We start from the raw sequence: 4,647 nt of genomic DNA on the forward strand, positions 1-4,647 counted from the left end.
ATCTGCTTTGAACCCCAAGCATGAGGTCTTTGTTTAGTTGCTGGGTATGGGAAGGATGTTTGAGAGGTCAAAGTCAACCTACACTCACACACACACACACACACACACACACGCAGTGTTGATTCTAGAAACTGGTTGGTGCCTCTCAATTTGTTCTTTAAGTTTTCCTTTTGTTTTTTTCCTCCTCCTTCTTATCCTCTTCTTCTTCATGGCCCCCGTTTTATAATGGGAATTGAACTCAAGACCTAGTGGTTTTTAAGCAATCTCTCTACTAGTATAGCATATGAGCCTGGTACTGATTAATGTGGTTATTTTTTTGCAATAAAATGGAGATCAATGGAAAGCCGCTTTCATAGTTAAGAGCTCACCATTTCTACATAGTTTTGTGTTGGGTGTCATTCATCTCCAGAAATGACTTTCATCTTGCCAAGCTGAAATGCTGTATTTCCCTAAGAGCTCCCCCTTCCATCTTCTTCTCACAGGAAGGATCTTGCAAAGAGCTTGTTCCTGGGAGAATCCAGAGTGCAGGTCAGTATGTCTGAAAAGGCTTTGGGCAGGGCACTCTGCTTCAGGTCATGGTCCATGTTCTTGTATCCACTATGAAAAGCGAGCGTGGGTGAGAGGTGTCCTTGTCTGGGCTATAACAGTAACTGAGCTCTGGCTCTTGAAGTTTTCCAGAGTTAAAATGGAACGGGCACCCACTAAGTGTCTTTTCCCATTATTGGAGACACAATAGTCTCTTAATTGAAAAAAAAAAAAATTAAAAAATGCACACATTTTTATTTTATTTTATTGTCTTTATTGAGCTTTATATTTTTCTTTGCTCCCTCCCTTTTTCCCTTCTCCTAGTCCCACTGTCCTGTGACCCCCACACTCCCAGTTTACTTAGGAGATCTTGTCTTTTCCTACTTCCTAAGTAGATCTATTTATGCCTGTCTCAGCGTCCTCTTTGTTGTCTAGGTTTCCCGGAATTGCCAGTTTTCTTTGTTTTATGTGTTAAAACCACTTATAAGTGAGTACATATTATATTTGTCTTTCTGTTTCTGAGTTACATCACTCAATATGGTGATTTCTAGATCTATCCATTTGCCTGCAAATTTCAATATGTCATTATTATTTTTTTTACTGTTGTGCACATGTACAATTTTCTCATCCATTCTTTGACTGATGGGCATCTAGGTTGTTTCCAGGCTCTCGCTCTTATGAATAATGCTGCTATGAACATATTTGAGCTGATGTTCTTGTAGTGTGATTGAGTATTTGGGGTATATAACCAACAGTAGTATTGCTGGGTGTGGAGGTGGATTGTTTCCTAATTTTCTGTGAAATCGCCATACTTATTTTCAAAGCATCTGTACAAGTTTACACTCCCACCACCAATGCAGGAGTGTTCCCTTTACCCCACATCCTCCCCAGCATAAATTGTCATCTGTGTTTTAATCATGGCCATTCTTATAGGTGTAAGATAGAATCTTAGAGTTGTTTTGGTTTGCATTTCTCAGATGACTAAGGATGTTGAACATTTCCTCAAATGTCTTTCAGCCATTTGAGATTCACAGAACACTTCCAATCAGTATGGAAGCATCATATATATAGACATTATTGAGTATTATATGGTCATGCATACAGGAAAACATTAATGTTTACTGGTATGTGTACAGAGATTAATACTGAAGTCCGGACACTCAGGTCATTTCAGGGTACTTATGTGTACTGTTGTAGTAGGACTCTAAGTGACCTTGGGGACATTCTAATTGATGTAGCAAGTAGTAGGAGAAAACCAGGGCTGTGTTTCAACAAATGAACACTTAGTTATGAGTGTGGATTAAGTGAGGCCAGAGAGATATTCAGTGTTTCATAACTTACCTGTGTTTAATTTGTCCAAGAGTCATGTGGGAAGACACTCACAAGTGCACATGGTTGGCCCTCCACCTTTGTAAGTTTGTGGAAAGCCGATGTAGACAGCAGCAAAGTTGAACCTTCATGTTCCCCCATGCTGTGTTTAAATTATCTAAAAACAATGCAAAATTGTCATGTCAGTGTTATGAGATGTATGGGGCTGACAGCTTTAAAGGGTTAATTTTGTTACAATTAAACAAAAAGATTAACATTGAGCCCATTTAAGTTAATCGAGTAAAGAGAATGGGATCAGGGGATGTTATTCAAAATCAAAATGCAGGTTGGTACTGAGGAGAGGGCCCGAAGGATAAAGCTCTTGCCACATGAGTCTGAGGATCTGAGTTGGGACCCTCAGCATAAAGTTTAGCAGGTGTCAGCTCACCTGTAGTCAGAATCTCTTATTCAGGAGGCAGAGACTGCAGATCCTTAGGGAGATCTAGATTAGCTCAGTTGCTGAGCTGAGGTTCAGGGACAACCCTGCCAGTGTAAATCATGTGGGGAGCAAGCTAAGAAGATGCTTGACTCTGACCTTGGTCCTCTGCATGCACGAGTGTGCATTTGCACACAGATACACATGCAGATCAGACACCTTTGCAAGTTTTTATGTGTTTGCAAATAAATAAAAAGCAAAGGTTCCATGCCATGGTCATGTGTGTCTTCTGTTGACTAACTTGAAATCTGAAAGTATTCTTTTTCTTTAAAGGAGACCATGTTGAACATGTGGGTTTTTTGGAATGTGGGAAAAGATAGAGCTCACTTTAAGTAAGAGCTGTAGATATCTTATTTTCAAATAAATTTCTTTCCTCCAGACAGTAAAGACTAATGTTTAGATCATGGGATAAAAGCTGAGGCCATGAGCCCAGAGAAACTGACTGCTCCATAGCAAATGAGAAAGGGGAAAAGCAGTACAGAGTGCTATTCATGCTAACTTCATTCAGCATGGATCAGGGCAGTCTTGATGTAAGCAAATTCCCTACCTGCAGCAGTAGCTTGTGCAGAATAGCAGTCCTGCCTAGGAGCCCCTGATGGCTGACATCCTAACACCACTAGGTGTAAACTACAGTGGGACCAGGCTCAGGTTGGAGAAACTGGTAGAGAAGAGGGAGATTCCCCCAGGATGGAGAGAAAGAGAGATTGGATAAGAAAAGCTGAGCAAGTGAGGAATTCTCCCCCTGTCGAGTTGACAGGACCCTGTACTTCATCTCCAGAGAGACAGAGGTGCTGCAGCCCCAGAGACTGATGTGAGGAAGCTCTGGAGACACAGATGCATTGGAGCTTCAGAGAGGCCAATGCATACAGCTCTAGAGATGCTGATGAATCGCAGCTCCATTGAGACGGATGATGCACTGCATCTCTAGAGAGACTGATGGACTATCACTCCAGAGCCGTTTGTACTGCAACTCTAGAGAAACTGATGATGCACTGCATCTCTAGAGAGACTGATGGACTATCACTCCAGAGCCATTTGTACTGCAGCTCCAGTGAGACTGATGATGCACTGCATCTCTAGAGAGGCTGATGGACTGTCACTCCAGATACACTTGTACTGCAGCTCTAGAGAGACTGATGATGCACTGCATCTCTAGAGAGGCTGATGGACTATCACTCCAGAGCCATTTGTACTGCAGCTCCAGTGTTACTGATGATGCACTGCATCTCCAGAGGGGCCAATGCACTGCAACTCCAGAGAGGCTGATGCACTGGAACTCCAGAGAGGATGATAATCTGCACCTCTAGAGGGCTATGCACTACAGGTCTAGAGCCTAATACACTGCAGTTCCAGAGAAGCTGATGAACTGCAGCTTTAGAGAAGATGATGCAGTGCAGCTCTAGAGGATGATGAATATCAGCTCTAGAGATACCGATGTACTTCATATATAGAGGCTGATGCACTATCACTCTAGTGGCCTATACACTACAGCTCTAGATGCTGAGGAACTGCAGCACCAGAGAGAGGCTAATGCATTGCAACTCCAGAGAGGCTCATTTACAGAAGCTCTAGGGGCTGATGCAGTGCAGCTCTAGAGGCTGATACACTGCAGAACTAGCAAGATTTGCTAGAGCTAATATGCCAACAGTGACTTAATTAATATAGTTGCTTTGTGATTATTTCGGAGCTAAGCTAACTGGACAGCTGGGGCTTTGATTGAATTCATGGAGGCAATCAATTCATTGTTACAGATCACATTGCTGTCTGGAGGTTCAGCCTAAAACCTGGTATAAGGACAGAGCCAAGGATGCCCTTCATGTTGGGCAGGAAGTAGGGCATCACTATCAAGCTTCAACTCTCATTGACACCACATCTTTTGTCCTGAGCCCAGAAAACTTTAGAGGGCATGGAAGAGGGCCAGGGCAAAAGTCCATAGGTGATAGTGACATCCCCCCTATTACCAACATGATGGAAGCAGGAAGTCCCAAGATATCTGAATGATTTGTTTGAATTGGCTCATTTCCCTAATCCTATAGATGACAACATCACATCTCTGTGCAGGCCTCCCTTGGAGTAGTGTTAGCTCTAATAACACTTTGGGAAGGATGTTTGTTTGTTTGTTTGTTTGTGCTGGGGATAGGCTGTGACTTTGCACACTCTTTCGGCAAGTGTGATTCCTTGTAATCACCCCACCTGCTTAAGGTGCTGGAGCAATAAGAAGCCGTCCATCGATCAATGATGAGCTGAAATCATGGGAATATAGCAGTTTACCGAGGAGAAATTTTGTGTTTTGATAAAGAAAAATATGCCAGAGTAAA

Source organism: Microtus oregoni, unplaced genomic scaffold (genome assembly GCF_018167655.1).
Source record: "Microtus oregoni isolate MIOR12 unplaced genomic scaffold, Mior012 000063F_ref0000156, whole genome shotgun sequence".
Classification (NCBI taxonomy): Eukaryota; Metazoa; Chordata; class Mammalia; order Rodentia; family Cricetidae; genus Microtus; species Microtus oregoni.